The sequence below is a fragment of the Lonchura striata genome, chromosome 8 (genome assembly GCF_050655825.1).
Source record: "Lonchura striata isolate lonStrDom1 chromosome 8, ASM5065582v1, whole genome shotgun sequence".
NCBI lineage: Eukaryota > Metazoa > Chordata > Aves > Passeriformes > Estrildidae > Lonchura > Lonchura striata.
In genome coordinates, this window is record NC_140710.1 from 8,076,507 (window position 1) to 8,094,409 (window position 17,903).

Here is a 17,903-nt window from a genome sequence, read left to right on the forward strand (position 1 = left end):
CAGCCTGCTGAAATAGAGAACAGATCCACCAGCCTATCCTGGTAACTCAGAATCCCTATCATGCCACTTCAGTGATGCCATTTACTCCTTACCCCTTAATTTCCAGGAACATCCATCCCCTGAATACATCATGCTATTAGGATGGAATAGCCTTTGTTGCCTATATTTCTGTAATGGTAGAGGTTCACTGGCTGTAGCACTGGCCCAGGACAGAGAGGAGCAGCTAAATGTCCCACAAATGCCTTCTGTGCATGGAACTAAAGACTCATGAGGAGAGGAGAGCCCCAGGCTGGGGTCTCAGCCACTCAGGGTGTGAACACAGTAACTCTACTGGACCCAGCATGGGCTATTAATCATGTAAAACAGAAATTTGCTCCTTTAATAGTTTTTTTTCCCCTTGCTTTTCTCTGGACTGTCTCCAATTTGCCAATATTAGGAATTCAGTGTTTGGTCCCAATGCCAGACACAGCCATAACAGATTCACAGAACTGTCAAACTCAGAAAAAAACCTTCAAGATCAGAAGAGCTGATTACTTCCTTACTCCATAAGATATTGCCTTTTGCACAAGCAGCCTCAAAACTTTAGTTATGGGGGTTTTCTTTGCATCCCATTTTATGTGCCAGAATGATCCCTCTGGAAACATCCCTACGTTTCCACCAGTCTTGCTTCTGCATAAGTTTATTTTCCCTATGTTTCCTACTAAATAGATTGGTGTCAGATTTATTTTCTCCACAGCCTGCTTCCTTGCTTGCCTTCTTCTCTCTCTCCTGTGTTATTTTTCTTTTTAGTAACACACGTCTGTCTTTACCAGCCATGATCCCATCTCCCAGCTGAAAACTGAAGCAGAATTCATGACCAAGAACACATAATGATCTTGAAATTTTTTTTTTCCAAATCAGCTCTGCAAGTTGAGAACCTGGATCTATACTGATCTCTTCAGTGACTCACAAAAAATCCTGCCTGCATCTTAAAGCTGTTTATTTTCATTGCTCCCACAAAAAGCATTTTCAGCAGCACTACCTCTCTCCAAGACAACTTTGCATTGATAACCTAAGCAGGTTTCATTGCAAGACACTGTGATTTTACACTTCCCTAAAATCCAAATGCTCTGATTAAAAAAAAAAAAAAGTACAGGTTTGCCAGACAAGATGAACTTTTACTGTTGATTTGCATATTAAAATAAAAGTAGAAATCTGTCAAAAAGATCCACTTCAGGTATGGCAGGCACAGAGCAGATCAGTTGTTGTGATTGCAACCTTTGTTGAGCTTGAAAATGGACAATGCTGCTTTCCTCTGCTCTTTCACTGCCTCCTATCAAAGGCTTATGTTTATTAAGTTATTCCCTAAATAACCTGGGATGTGCAGTAACTTCTTATCTCTGCATGTTCACATTCTCCTAACATTGTTATTGAGACTGGGTCTTTCTGACCTGACTTCACATATTTTTCTTGGCACAGGATTTATTTTTTAAGGAGATCACTATTTCAGCCAATTTTTGCATCATTAACCATCTCCTCCTCTCTATTTATTTATATTTTAATAAACCACTAATTTCCCAATCAAGGAACAAGGCCAGTTTTGGCTAAAAGCCAAATTCAGACAAAAAACCAGCAGTAATAGAAAAAGCTACATGAAGCCATTTTTAGAAGAAAGAATATCAGCATTAAATATCAGTTAGAAGCTGTGAACTGCAGGTAACTGATAAAGGAGACGAAAGATATCAGAAAAGTTACTGCTGGCAGATTGGAAGCCAAAAACAAATGCTTAAGCAAGAATGTGATAACAGAATTTCTAACAATTGTCTGTTACCTGACTGCAGAGTGTAAAATTGCTGATAAGAGACAGCTGAGAAAAGAAAAATATTTAGCAAGTAGTTTAGCTCTGGATTTGGAACACTTCAGAAGGAGCACAACAATGTGGAGAAGGAGGACTCTCCTCCTGTCTGGTCTATGTGCACAGATAAACTCCCAAAGACTTAACCAAATGTCAGTACATGATTAGCATGTCCTAAAAAGCTAAGAAATTCAAGAGGACTGACATGGTAAACACAGGAGGAGCTTCAGAAAGAAGAAGTGGCTTACCCTGCAAATTTTCATCCAGGGAGCCTGAAATCAGCACAGGCAGAAAGAATGGAGAAGTTGACAGATGATTCAGCTGAAAGGCAAAGAAAGAATGGAAGCCTGAAAATAAAAATACTGCCAGTCAAGAATGTTTTATGGAAAAGAGAGTTTGATAGGCAAATCTGCAATCAATTGGAGAGATGGTTGGCAAATGCAATGTGCAAACTCCAGGGATGTATTTGGCTGTGCACAGTGCAACATTCCACATACAAACTGCCATTACAACACATCAATAAAGGCATGTTTTAGGCAAAGCCTAGTTATTTGAGATCTGTAGAAGAGGATGCACTGACAAAACAGAAAGAAACTAAATAAATCACTTTTACCTGACTAGATCAACAGAGGAACAGACAGCCATGAAGGTAGGTGGTTCACTCTTTGTGTGGTGCTGGCCAATTCTTGTGTGAATAACTAAAATGCATATCAGTTTGGAGGCATTTTTTTGGGAGGGTAAAACACAATACCAGAAGTAAAGGGATAGACAAGACCCCTCTTAACAATTAATTTACAATCTGATCGGTTATCAAAATGTATTAAGATGACTCAATTAGAAAAAAATAATATATCTTTTCTGAGTGAAAACAGCTCAGGTGAATAGACCCTTTCAGGCAGCAGAGAAAGGCATAGTTACAGTCTGTGCCTGAAAGGCAAATCCAGAAACTGAGACATAAAAGACACATTTTGAACGGAGAGGATGATTAATTTTAGGACAAACTACCACGGGAAGCGGTGAATTCTCGTATGATTCGGGTCAGCAGAAGGTGGGATCCATCAGTCAGTGACACACGAGGGGTCTGATGAAATCATTTGCAAACCGTTCCAGGCACTGAGCTCTGTGCATGCTGGAGAAGCCCCGTGCTGAGCTGCTCCATCTGACCCCAAACCTGCGACAGGGAAATGTCTCTGGGCAGCTGCACGCTGCCACCTCGCTCTTCCTTGCTACCTCTCACAGAATGGATTGCTCCCTCCTAAAGTGCCCATCCTGGCAACACAGGAGCTTAAGAGATGAACAGAGCTTGCTTTGAATTGGAGGGAAACTCATATACATACCTTACCAGCAGGGAAACACATACTTTACAAGGTAAACCGCACCTAAGACTTTTTTTCCCTTCCCTCTCTTTTCAAATCAATCAGGCCCTGTAAGTTTGACTTTATATGCACCTCTCTTGCTTTCTGTCAAATTAAAAAATTCAATTCTAGGTGAATATACAATCTCTCCCATTCAGGACTGGTGCTGGCAAAGCATGGGACGACTGGAAGTTGCTGCTGGCAACACAAAGATGGGCTGCAGCCACAGAAATTCAACGGGATTCCCACATGCTGACAGAGCTAAGATGTCATCAAGAGTTGGGGGATTTGGGTCAGTTTGTTGTGAAAGGTTTGCTACAACACAGTCAGGAAAGAGCAGCCACCATCAGCCCATCAGGGAAGCCTCTGCCTGCAGGAGATACTGAGCCCACCACTCTCGCTGCCTTGTCCCTTCTCCTGCCCAAGCTCAGGTCCACACCCTGCCCTTGGCTTCCTATTCATTATCTTTCCACAACCCACATTATGGAAGAGCCTGGGTGTCCCACGGACCCTGAATGAGGCCGGGAACCAGTGAGATTCACAGGTCTTAGACCCACAACTCAAAATCTGAACAAAGATTTTTATACTTGCTCATAATTTGGCTTTTGCCAGATCTGAGCATAGAGACCATCAGTTTTCCAGCCTGCCATTTAAATTTTCCATGCCAGTTCCCTGTTCACTGAAGGAAATAAATGAGAAAGAAGGGATGGGAGAGATGAACAAGCCACATCGGTGTAGGGAAGCAGGGCAAGGTAAGTAGAGTTTATTTTATCAACACTGTGTAGGAAGTCTCAGTCCCAAAAATTGCTCTCATCCCAGCCAGCACTCCATGTTATTTCTGGCAACTTTGTAAATTGATTTGCAAAAAACCCCTTAGGAGTCCCTTGGTATCTCTGAGCTCCCTCCACCTCAATATTTTAGTGCACACCAGAGCTATCCCTACACTGTCGGGTTCAGCAGCTCTCGGGCCCCCAGCACAGACACGACTGCAGAATCCAACAGGCTGCCCCTGGGCACAGCCTGCTCGGGAAGCTGAGTTTGTCACTGGTTCTGCCCACACTGAGGAAATTAAGCCAGCTCAGATGCAGATAGAGGGACTTTGCACTTTCTCTACACGTCTAGTTTAAGAGGAATATCCTGAGAAAGACTCTGCTGCCTTGTTTCCCTGTGAGAGACCTGTCTCATTTCATTCATGCCATATTCAACCTCATTAAGAGACAATAATTTTTTTTTTTTTTATCTCTTGTCTTCCAGAAATTAACGATCCTTCATTCTAGGGTGAAAGACACATTTTTAAAACTCAGTTGCAAATTTTGTTTCAAGAAGAACTTTCAAATCATTCGTAGACTTTTCTTCTTCAGGGGGGTAATCTGTTTTAATTCACAATCTCCTAAATCTGATTTTCAGGCATAAAAACTAGAATTCGGGGGTCAGACTCGGGCCCACCAGTTTGATGGACCCGTAGAGGGCACCAGACACTCATTTTTCAGTGCATTGGCCAGGTGCTTACCCTGTCCTCCACAGTAACTGCACAGAGGGCTCCGGACTCCTGGGATGAGGAGTGGGAGCTCCATGGAAATAGAATATTTTCATTTTAATCTGAACTGTTGGAATGGTGTGTATTTCAGTTTCCTGCCTCTTCCAAATTAAATATTGAAATAAAATGTTGGCTTGATCTGAAATTACTTTCTCAAGTATCTGATGAAATGGGGAAAAATCAGCTAAAATATTTTCTTTTCCATTGCAAGATTTCAAACAAGAAATAAAAAAATAATCTTTTACATGAAAATTCTCTTCACATGGTCAAACACAAGCATTCAATTTGGAAACAAAAAGAACTGTTTTGACTTCTCTTTTTTTCCCTTCTACAACACAAAATGAAATTAATTTACAGTTTGGTGGCACTGAATCTACATTTTTCACCAAGAAGTTCAAACAGGACACTTCCTCCCCCTCTAGCCCCAGTTGTCTGCAATCAGGGCTAGAGGAGGAAGTGTTTCAGTGGCCTTTGTAAAGATCACACCCTGAGAATCCCATTTCACTATTTACTCCCAGGCAGCGCTAAATGAGAGGTAAATGAAGGGAAGAAACCAGCCCCCAGAGTGACTCAGTGTCATGTGAGGCGTGTGCTGTCTGCCAGAACCACAGGTCCTGCTCTGTTATCACAGTGGTTTATTTAATCTGTGAGTGAACTCTTGGTATCATCTAACACATCTGCTCCCATCTGCCTGCCCACGATCTGTGTCCTGCAGGCAGAGCCTTTTCTGGGTTTACCTCCACGTCTGGGGGTACAGGGGCTCAGGCAGTGCCAGCCCAGTGACAGCCTGATGCACCCGATGGGACAGGCACCTGAAGCACCTACCAAAATGGAAACACTGCACACAACTGCTCCAGGATTTGCACAAAAGTGGATGTGGCCACTTAACAGAGGGGATCTAGGAAGCTGCTCTCAGTAAACCCAAATAAATTTGGGAAAGGGAGGGCAGGTACACCAAACTTGGAAGTAAGATTATGATCAAGATATTGAGGCAATTACCAGCCAAACTGGTATCCTCAATTCCAGACTCTTCAAGTCTCCTCAAGTTTGAAAACTTTCTTAGTTCAGGCTTCTCTATTTTCACCAACCTTTACTCCCACTCATCTCCCATCTTTCAAACAGCTTTTCACTTCTTGCACCATGGAGGATGCAACATTTACAAGTTTTCAATCAACTTTAGTGGAGTTGGATTAAGCCCAAATTCCTGCAGCAACTGGAATTCGGGTGTCTTTCTAAGACCACTTATTTCTTATTGCATAGGACAGACTTTGCTCTGCACTCCTTCCCTATTTCTCTTCCTTAAGAGATGAGATTATCCTTAAATAGTATGTGTCCCTATTGTTTTGAGTAGCAAACACTCTGTGCTTCCTGCTTTATACATGGTTTGCATTCTGTGCACATGGCCTAAGAGATCAATTGTTCTGCCTCAGGGGGCAATTAATCCTCAATGCTGTAATCTGCACAGAGGCATTTAATCTTCCAGGAAAGATGCACCTGAAAGGAACTTTCTGAGAAGCGCATGGCTGATAGAAACCACTGAGTAAAGCCAACAGTTAAACCAGAGGCTGGGAATCTCCTTCCTGCTCTGATCAAGTTTCCCCAGCAATTAAATGCGGAGCCTTCCAACACAAGTGTTTTTCTAAGGCTGATGAGCAAAAGTCTCAGGGATTCAATTTCAGAACCTTCTCACTGGTCCCTGTTGCTTAACTCAGCTTTTCCCATGAGAGGGTCTGGTTTTGCTCCTGCTGGTTGGGAGAATCTTGCCCAGTTTTGGGCTGACCTTTCCTCAGCCCTCATATAGAAGTCCAATTCCTATGTAGTGGATTTGCAGGGCAGGGATTCTTCCTGCTGCACAAAATCCAAGCAAACAGAGGTTCTAATCCCTCCTCTGGCTTTGGAAGTGCAACCAAGGCCACAGTCATTTGAAAACACTTTGATGAGGTAATTACAGAGTGAGGCATCCTTCATTTTGTCACCTTGCTCTGCACCAAGATATTCTGGATTGCTTTTTCAGACTTTTCAATGTCAAGATATTCAGACCCTTCTAAGGGAGCCAGTATCAAACCTTTTGCCAGGGATTTCTCTGGAACTTGGCTGAAATTCCAAAGCTCTCCATTTCTAATTTGGCTTCCTCGATTTCTTTTCCATTTAGGCTGTTCCTACCTGTTTCCTGAAACAGCCCTACCTTTTTTTGCATATAGGGTTAGTTGAGGACAATGGGAAACAACACAGGAATCCTAATTTTAAAGCAATAGTTGACAGTCACTACAACCTTTTATGCACTGCACTTTGGTGTCCAGATGTGGAGAGAGCAGTCAGATGTGGACACCATCCTCACCTGTAACACATTCTCTGCACACCCAGCAACACTTCACAGCCATTCAGGACTTAGATTTATGATTTGGGAGACTTGTCCAATTTAACTTGCTGCTGGCACTCCATGTTGGGAACCACCACACTGTGACATCCCTCAAAAGAAACAAGTCATCTGCCTTCCATTGCTTTCCCTGTTTTGCATTCATTTGGTTTGGCCTTAATCAGGAGTTTTCATGGTTTTGCTCAGCTACAGACTCTCAAGCATGGGTGGAAAGGGAAGGCAGGTAGCCTTGCTTTCCTGATTTATCCATGCTCAGCACATCCTTTTGTTCCCAGTCCACCAGAGCCACAGGTGCTGCCTGCAGGCCAGGATGGTCCAACTGCATCCCACAGCACCCTCTCACACAGCTCCTCTCCAGGGCTGGCTCCACTCAGTGCAAGGAGCAACACCCACCCTTCTCCCAGCCTTGGGTCTCTCCAGCTGGGCCATGCCCCCAGTGCCTGCAAAGCTGCCCCATTGAAGCAGTGCTGGGATAAACCAGCTCCATGTGCAAGGTCTGGTGCCTTTCCTTTGCCTTCCTCACCTATGGAGCAGGTCTGCCAGGAGTGCAGGCGCAGGGAGCCCTTCATTGCAGGAGGTGAGGCTCACAGGTCAGCAGCACACATCAAATAAAATAAACACCTGCATTCAGGGCTGTGTTTTCAAACCCAGGACACAGGCAGATGGACAGAAAAGACATTAAGCAGATAATAAGTTTTATGAAAACATTTCTCCTGAAAATGGCTCCCTGAAAGCCCATAGACTTTTCCTGCCAATGATGAGGTTCCTGCTCTAGGCTAAGGGACGTCTGTAATGCATATCACATATGAATATGTTCAGAATAAAGGGTCTTTAATTCAGCAACCAGTGCTGGACAAGTATAGGATGAGGTCAGTCTTAACTAAACAGAAGTTAAATCACTTTTGAACTGGTATCAGACAAAAGCTCATCTTCTAGGAAAAGCAGAAAAAAAAAAAAAGAAACCGAGGCAAAAACCAATCTATGAGTCATTAGGTTGAAACAGGTTATTCAGTCACAATGTCCTGCAGCCACATTTCCCCTCCAGTAAAATGGGTTTGAAGTCTGGAATCTCATGAAATATTTGCAACAATGAGCTCAGCAGGATGGACACAGAAGAGTCACCTTGTCAGACCAATGTTTTCCATGAAGTCCCACCCATCTGCAGTCTTAGATTGTTGCTGTAGCTCCGTGGAAAATGTCAGGGAGTGATTCCTGCTGCATAAGAAGTGTCCCCTTTAGCGTCCTTCTCTGCATTCCTGTTCTTATATTTTTTTTTTAATTTGTATTTTGACCCATTCTTTAATTTATTATCTCTGTAATTGGTTATTGTTCCTCAGTTTCTTCTTTAAACTTTCTTTGTAAAGTACCACTCTTAGGTTTTGTAGGGATGGGAGCAAAGGCTGACAGTTCTAAATGGGAGCAACAGATGTCTTGAGGAAAATAAGAACAGAAAACATATACAGCAACACTTCTGAAACTCCCCAGCCTGCAAGGCTTGCTTGCTTTGTATTTAATAGCCCTTGTTAGATTTTTTTTTTTTCCCACAGACTTGTCCAGTCATGCTTTGAACCCTTGGGGGTTTTTAGCAAGCACAATTTCCCCCAGCAAAGTGTTCCAGACCTTTCCTGTGAATTGGCTATTCTTGAATATTCTCCTAATGCCATATTACACTTCTCAAATGTTTAGTAGATGAATTCCTGGTAGACTCTTGAATAGAGTCTATGAGTAGGATAGAGAGCTCCTATGTTCTAGGAGTATAGAACTGTGAGTAGGACACAGAACCTGTATCCTGAACTCCAGCAGTAAGATATTTCAGGTGAAAGTTGACCTAAATGTAATTACTGATGTCTGTATTAGTATATTTTTTTTAATCATCTGAAGGAAAATTACCTGTCTTTATAAGAAGAAATACAACTGAATATCCATGAAGAACTGGTAACATTTTAAGTCTGTAGGCTTGATAGAACATCAGCAATTATTAGCTACACTAAGAAAGTTTTAGAGGTCCAGACTGTACCCTGAGAAAATAATAGAACAACTGTAATTCCAGAAAGCTTTTACAACAAATTAGGCAACAAAATGAAAGCATAAAGAAAATAAAAGGGAATAAGAGGTCTCAAGTGTACATTTAACTGACTGACCTCTCTCCTCATCTCCCAGTATCATGAACAGCAAGAAATAAAAAGCAAACATTTAATTGCCTCTAAAATAAAGCAGGATGGAAGCAATGCTCAATTTGAGCTTTAGGCAGAGGCTTCCATGGCTCTTTTGTTTTAGTTGCTTTGCTCACTGGTAAAAGACACCTTCAGGAGCTTCTCCCCAGCACACTGTGCTTAGGGATCCCAGGCAAGAACAATGCAGTGATTTTTATCAGCCCTCCCTCGGTGGCATTGCAAGCGTAGGAAAGGATTGGCTTCTCTGGCAAACAAGGAGGAGTGTCCTGCATCCAGCCCTGCATCCAGCCCCCAGTGAGTCAGTGCAAAGGCAGGCTGTAAATCACTGCACCCCGTGTTGCACAACTGCCTTCTGGGGAGGCAGGAACAGCCCTGGGGAAAAGGAGCAGCCAAACAGCCTGAAAAGTAAAAGTCACCTGCAGGGACTACAATCCAGAAACCCCAAACTGAACTCCGCAAGATTTTCATCAGCGCTTCCAAAGGAGAGGTTAGCAAACTGTGGATTGAAATGTGAAATCATTGGGCAAACTGACTGAACCACAAAATGAGTAACTTCCTCCATGGGTCCCCCCGGAGGGGTCGGGATTGCTTTAAGGTGCACGGCCTCTGTGATGTAAATTGTCTTGAACCCTAAGAGGTTTTGCAGATTTACATGATAAGGAACTATTTTCTCCCCCAACTATTAAGCACGATGTGGGGGAGAGATTGAGTGAGAAGGAAAGAAGAAAAGCAGAAGCAGAAAGCTGGAAGGAAGCTGTAGGGAAAGAAGATTCTTGCAACACACTCATAAATGAGACTGAAAGCCAGTGGGGTAAAGAGAGCAAGAGCAGGATTTGGGCAGGATTATTGCAAAAGGAACTGCAAGTGGATATCACACCTGGAGCTGCTCAGATGCCAATCTGCCAATACTTGCTTTCACCCACGGCACCCAAGTACAGAGAGCTGCCAGGTAGTCATGGAACAAAGCAAACACAGTCCTGATTTTCTAAATATTTCCAAATATTGGAAATCATAAGTCCACGTGATTCTGGAGCTAGTGATAATGTCTTTGGATTTAAAATGACTTGGTGCATTTTTCTTCCATGAATTTTGCCCAAATTTTTTTGTGCTTATACAAACCTTTCACTTCTGTGGAATCACATGGCAAGGAGTTCCATTATTTAATCAAACATTTAATGAAGCAGAGGTGCTCCTTCACCCAGGAATGGTGCTTTGGCCAGATCCTGCAATACAGGAAGAGTTTTGGGGGTTGTCTGAGAGAACTCAATGATCTTTTTGAGTCTGGATAACAAAGAAAAAAGGGCTACAGTGACTTCCAGGGACTGGAAAGTTCAGGGAAGCAGAACAGGACTTCTTCATGGTGATAGAACAAGAGTAATCTAAGGAACAGAGTACACAAGTAAAGCTTTAGGAGTTGGAGGCCATTTCCAGACACTTCATATATCCATAGAAACAGATGAATCGGCCTGAGACCACATCTACAAATGCAGTAGTGATATGAGGATGGAGAAGAATCTGTGCCTCGGGCTGTCCTGCCACAAAGGAGAAACAAGTCAAGCCTGGGAGCATAGAGTGACTGAAAGGGTAAGATGAAGACAGGAGATAAATGGATGTGGGGAACTACTGACATTCAGTGAGGGGAAAAGGAGCAGAAGGTTGACATGGAAGTGATTCCTCTGTATCTGAAGGAATTTTTTAATTCTTTCAAGGGAACATTTTCACTTCCTATTCCTCCAGTCTTGTCACAACAGAAAGCTTCATTCTCTTCATGTTCTCACTGGTGCAAATCCCTCCACATCAGCAACCTTACATAAATGAAAGAGAGCAGAACAAATCCCAGGGCTGGAAGAAGAAAACTCCATCATGAGTCCCTTGGTACAGTGTGTGAGAAGGCTCATTCCTTTTAGCCTTGGAGAGGATATCAAATTGCTTTTAATGTTGCATCTATCAATGCTGGGCCACAAGGCATTTGTTTGCTTCAGGTGTCATGGGAGCTGAAAAATCTTTTTGCAGGGAATGATATTATCCATCTAAAGCCTTATCTTAAGGAAAACAGGGAAGCCTGTCGTGGTTGCATTTTAACTTAACAGGAGGTTCCTTTCCTGACATATCTGCTAGCACAGGAATATCTGCACACACACATCCACACAGCACTGTAGCAACCAAAGAATGCAAAGCCCTCCTCAGATGGGCTGGGGGAGGGAGGCAGCTGGCAGAAGAAGGCTTCCCATGCCATTCCAGCTTTGAGATATCCCTGAAAGGAAGGGGCAATTACACAAAAGCCAAATATGTTGGTTCTGAGCTGCTGCCAGCTGGAGGCCTCTGTGTCAGCAGGGCTGAGCCCCACCATCCTCCAGCCACCACCGTGGAGTGTCTCACTGCCTGATGCTGCAAAAGGGATAACACTCCTGCTGGTCTGAGGATCCTAAACCTTGCTCAGGAAGAAACCTTCCTGGGCTTTTTACAGGGCAGTAGAGTGTAGTGCTGTGGGCCATGGCCTTGGGAATGGCACAGGGAAAGTAGCTCCTGCCTTGCTGCCTCTGCCAGAGAGGGAAGGGATGGATTCTGAACTCGGATAGGGACAGAAGAGGTTCGAATTACTGGCAGATTTTGGAAAGCTTTTTAAGTGGTATCTTCAAAGGGTATGTTACTTGTCCTAACTCTGATGGTGTCAAAGAATATTTCAAAGGGGGTATTGTTTGAGAACTTTCAGATGTCTCACCTTTAATATCTCTGAGCTTCTGCTCCTCCAGTATTAATGGAATTGCCTGCCTTGCCTGTGATTTACTCTACAGGGGAAACTTTTATCCTCTGGAAGACTCCCACAGCCCCTGAGATTGTAAGAAGCAGGATAAATAATCACACCAAGAGTGTCTCTTGAAGTCTAAATGTTGTGGTTGTTAAAAATTGAATTCTTAGGTTGTTAGCACAGTTCTGCAACAAACTGCTGAATTCCCTTATGCCATTATTCTCTCTGTTACTGTTTATGTTTTCCAGTATTTGTTTTCTATGGAAGAACTTTTTTCAAAACACATTTTCATTTTAAAATGTTCACTGTTTTTACCCATTGCTATCTTATTTCATTCTAAAGAAAACAAGAATTTAAGTAGAAATATGATTGTGGCTTGCAAGAAAATCTCTGAAGTCAAGATACAATGAACTAGTAAAAAGGTCGATGTCACTATCATGTTTCCAGCTCATCTGGGCACAGTTATCTCTGCTTGGGTTTGTACAGCAGCTTGCTCAGTGCTAGAGCTCATCTGAGGTTTGTGGGCTTCCTTTTAGACAAACAGAAGTAGTAATACAAAATCCAGCAGCATGAGTTCAGCCCCATTGCCAAAGACCCCCACTCCTCATCCCTTCCAAACCCTGAGGAAATCCATCGATTAAATGCTGTTTTTTGGAAGTCAGCAGTTTTGGGTGGTTTTGAACGTGGGGGCCTCTTCTAAAGCAAACATAAATCAGCACATATGTATACACCCTCCTGCACACACAAACCCCATAGATCATTTTAATAAAACCTACCAAAACAAGGAGTCCAATGCTCTCAGAGAATTCACCTCTGTAAGAAGATGAAGAGAACAAACAGTGTCAGAGGCAAAGTCATCTCTACTACCAGAAGTCTAAAATTTTGTGGTCATAATGGCATAAAACATGATTATAAAGCCAGCATTTGGAAGCAAGGGTGTTTGCATGGCTAATGTGGCTAAAGAAGGAACAGTCAGTGTTAAATGGCAACAGGGATAAAAAACATAAAGAAAATTCTGGCCTCTAGAAGATTTGAAAGGGACTGTGGCATCTCAGGACAAATGCTTCTGCCTTCCCTGCCTCCTACTTGAATATCTTGCTGGAAAACAGGAGGTGGGGTATCAGGCAGAGGGAAATGTGTCATTTACTGGCACTGCTTCTTTCCCCAGCACTCCCACAGCTGCTGTGGTTTTACTCACAGACCCACTGAAGGTAGGAGGAATCCTGTACCCAGTCTGGAAACACCAGTAAGGAATGAAGCAAAGAAACCCTGCCCTTGAACCCAGCCAGTGGGCTATAAGCAGAGTTACTGTGGCCACTGTACAACAGCACAGACCATTTCTGTTCCTGCCCAGCAGCATCTTACCTCATCCATCAGTCCAGGCTTGGACTGGAAACTTCTAGCCACAGTATTTTTCACTTTTTTGGGTCAGGTTTCTTTCTGGGGTAGCTGGCTGTACCCTCAAGAAAAAAAAAAAAAAAAAGCCCCCAAAATATTTGTTGCATTTTACATCCCACAGTGGTCTGAATCAGAACAGCATTCTCCAAAATTCCAGCCCTTCTCTCAGTGCTGTACTGTGGCACTGATTCCTTTCCTAGAGATACTAGGACAAGACAGCAGTTTGTGACTGGCTCCTCTTTCTAAGGGATTAGAAAATGTCCATTTCTTTGCATTGTGATAGAAAATTTTGCCTTGGGCTTTCTGGGTTTTTGGTGCAATCTATGGCTAAGCACTACTTTGAAAACAGCAACAACAAAAACTTATTTTTCTGGCATTCATTTCTAGAAGAAATAAGAAGAGCCCAATTGAATATGCATGACTTCAATATGTCCAGTAAAATCTATTCCTTGTATACAACCTATGGCTCTTGCCATAAATTCAGATTTGCTCATGACCACAACAAAGCCTTTCAATGGTTGAGGAAGATCATTACAGGATTTTCCTTGTTATGACAGCCCAGCAGAGAAAGCGGTTTCAGCACAGCTGACAGAAATTTCCATCTAGCAAACTCTGCAGATGGGTCACAGGCTTCCAAAAAGTGTATCAGTCAGAGACGAATTGGATTAAAGATAATCTGCAATGTGAAATCCTGTTAGAAAAGGGGTTTCCACTGCTTCCAGAGCTGAAACTCTCCTGGACTGAAAAAAGGCAGCTGATGTTTGTTTTTACAGCTGTGCAGAGTGAGAGGTGTGTGTGTGCGTGCTGGGGAACAACACATATGGTGACCATGTGACACGACCCACAACCAGATGAAAGAAAACTGTCCAATATCTCCAGCAGCGTGGTTCAAATTCCACTCCAACCAAATTGGCGGGCGTGACAAATGCCAGCTAGTCCTTCTTCCCTACATTGATTTAGGAGGCAAAGTACTCCGTTTGATCACCTGCATGCTGTGGTTTTCATCTACTCCTAAAATTTTTGGGACACCAAATAGGGAAAAGCTGCTGGTTGTTAAATCATATCATTGCTTCTCCAGTTCAAGTTCCTTACTCTTCCTCCTCCCTTTTTAAAAATTGTGGCTTTTTTCCTTCAAGGTTTATGCCATTGTGGCAGCTCAGGGAGAGCAAACTCTGTGTTCCTGCAGAAGAGGAGAGTGATGCAGCACCAGAAAATTCATCAGGAGGCAGGACAGAAGCCCAGACTGGAGCAGAAGGAATCTGACATAAATGCAGACAGGTACAGAAAGGGACTGGACAAGTTCAGGGAAGATAAATCCATCTACAGCTATTAAGCAAAAAAAGTGACTTCTGCTCTCAGACCTCTGCTGTAAGGGACTGAGGGGAAAGAATTGCCCAGCCCATGCTGTCTGTATTTCCATTAATTCTGAGTGATAGACACATGGACAGGCTTAGGGCTCCCCCTGATCCACCACTGCCATTGGAGATGGAGCTTCTTTAGCAGCTGCTGCATACAAACTGCACCCATACAAATAATTATGGTCTTCTTTTACTTTCATCAATAGCACTGGTGACTCCTTCATGCCTATACAGGACTCCCAAATATTACTGTGTCCAGAGGAAAAGATGGTTCCTCCTGCCAACCAACCCAAGGATGACACAAGTGCTGAGACATACCAACACCAATAGCACACATCCTTTTAACATGTTTTATCTTAGGCCAGTTTTACTATTGAGGGGTCCTTGCTGTGCTTATTCCTTATCCCTGCCTGCCTCTGATAGGTCACAAATGGTTTATGGTGTTGCACAATGCTTGGGAGTGGCAGCATCAATCCTGTTCTACTGAGGTGGGAATTTAGTGAGTTACAGTTCAAAACTTTCTCCTGTAACTGGCCTTGTTTGTGACTATGGACAGATCTGTTCTCTTCCCATGCTTGGGCTGACCCAGGCATGTCCCACATTATCCAGGGGCCCAACAAACAGTGTCTGCTCAGGGTCTGGGGTCAGCTGTGGTACATGAGGCAATAAAGATTCAATGCTGGACAAATCCTTCTGCTCCTGCAGTAACACACTTTGCATCCGTGATAAGTCTTCACTGAGTTATGAAGCTTGTAAGATTCAATCTGTAACTGCACTTGAATTTCTAAAAATGACCTAGGAAATTCCTTCAAGTACAATATCTTTTCATTAAATTCTAGATGGACTTGCCAGAAACACCAGGAAAGGTGTGAGGACTGTTTTGCTTCCCAGTCTGTTAATGTAAAACATTGAAATACAATTGTCTCAGCTCAGGGAAGGCTCTAAAGATGCTCACTAAGAACAGATGATACAGTCCAAGCTAAGGAGACACTCCCTCTCAGTTTGACTGTCAAAGCTTTCTGTGGACAAACAATCCAGCAAAAGACTGAGAAGCTGGAGAAGCTTGTTGAGTTATTGGGGAGTGGCTTTCCCAAGAGCTGCTCTGTTTGCATGTGTTTCAAAACATTCAGGGCAGAAATCTTAACAGAAGGATCAGTGGAATTAAATGAGATTAGTATTTCACACTGATGATGGTAGAAAGTGTCTTGGTTGTTCCAAATCTCTGCTTTGAGGTGACCTAAGAAGCAAATGGTTTTGTGTATTGTCCAGCAGTCAGTGCTTCCTTCCTGCCTTGAATGAAGCCTGTCCACACAGGAACCCCTTAGGCTTCATTCAAATTCTTAATCTCACTTTTTAAATTAGCAAAAAATCACCTATAATGATTACTCGGTTAAATTAAAAATTACTTTTGTTGATCTGAAACCTTTTCCTACCCACTAAAGATTGGCATTACCAGAAATTTATTTATGTAAACCTGTCCACACAAGCTTTACATTAAATCCATTAGGGGAATATTCATATCTTTAATTCAATCAGCTCAGTGTTGATTGCAAACCAACAACCATTAAGTGGCTGCAAATAGCCTATAGTTCTGTCAAAAATACCTTGTCCAGTTCTGTAGGGAGCTTTGCTAGAAAACAAGAATAACTGGAAACCTTGAGCAGTGGCAATCCAAGGAAAGATGCTAAAATGCTCCCTGCTTTTCTGGTCAAACTAAAAATTCCTTCTGCAACTGGTGGCTGAGCATCACATTAATAAGATATGCTTAAGAAATAAAGACTGTTCCTGACAGTAAAGTGGGGGGGGGGAAGGGGGGGGAATGACACATGACTCAAGTATTTCCTTGCTACGATTTATTAGATTTTAAATGTTCTCATGTTGTACCCATCAGCCTCTCTGCTGCTATGGAGTCTGTGCCAGAATTATGACAAATGAGATTTTTCTGCTCACTACAAGTTTTATCTGAATTATCTACCATGTTAGAGGTCATGGGTATAGCACTTCATTTTTCTCAGTACCATAGATATACTGAATGTGGATGCCAGCTCGTGAACTATTTCACAGGCTTGCTATCATGAACTCATGTGAAAAAAACCATAGTGCACAATTAGGCTTATCTTCAAGAGTTCCCAAGAATGAAGTCCAGTCTATACTGATTTATCTGATCTATCCTATAAACTGGAATGAGGATACTGTGGGGGCACAGAATTCACTGTGCATTATTGTAACAGGACGAGAACAGGACAACAGAAATGGTGAGCAGCACCTGGGGAGTGGAACCCTGACAGGTCTGAAAACAATCTGCCTTTTGAAAGAAATTGTCTTCTTCTAAACAATGACTTGGTAAATACAAAGCACACTCTGAGTAGCCACTGACCCTCACAGAGGAATCTGCCACCCGTGTAGAGACAGAGCTCGAGGGAGAGCTTTCTGCAGCTGTTCTTGACCCTTAGATAGCACTGGAATGACCAAGTTGGGAAAAAGCCCAGTTAATGTCTTCCTCTCAAAGACAGTGGTGGTGGGGCTTTGTCAATGTTTGGGGTTACAAATAACTCCAAAGCACTGAGAAAACAAAGCAAGAACATGTGAAATGTGGGATTATCCCAGATGTTGCACTTTAACTTCAGTTGGCAAAACCACGACCCGAGTAACCTAGTGAGATGGATTGCAGTGCAACTGGATGTATATTATCCATATTATTGGCCTAATATTTCAAGCTGATCTTCTGCTTACAGTTCATGTCAGCACATAGACTGGCTTATTCAACCTCTTGAAAACATCTTGCAGAGATAAAACACATGTGTATATATTATAATCTTTGGTAAGTCAGAGTCTTCTTTTATGAAACAGTGACGTTTACAGGGGGGGACTGATCATTTTCAGATGTTTTGCTTAATTCAACTAAGCAGTTAGACAGATACTAACAACACAAGAACAATCCTAAACATTTTAGAGCCAGAATCTCTTCATCACCCTGGACCAGTCACTGATCTGCAGTCCTGTGAACTACATTTACACTTTGAGTTCTTGTCATAAATTGGAGCTCAGATGTGCCACCAGTTTTAAAACTTTCTGCAACACTGTCCCTTTGAGGTGCTCATTGGACTTGTAATTAAGTGAG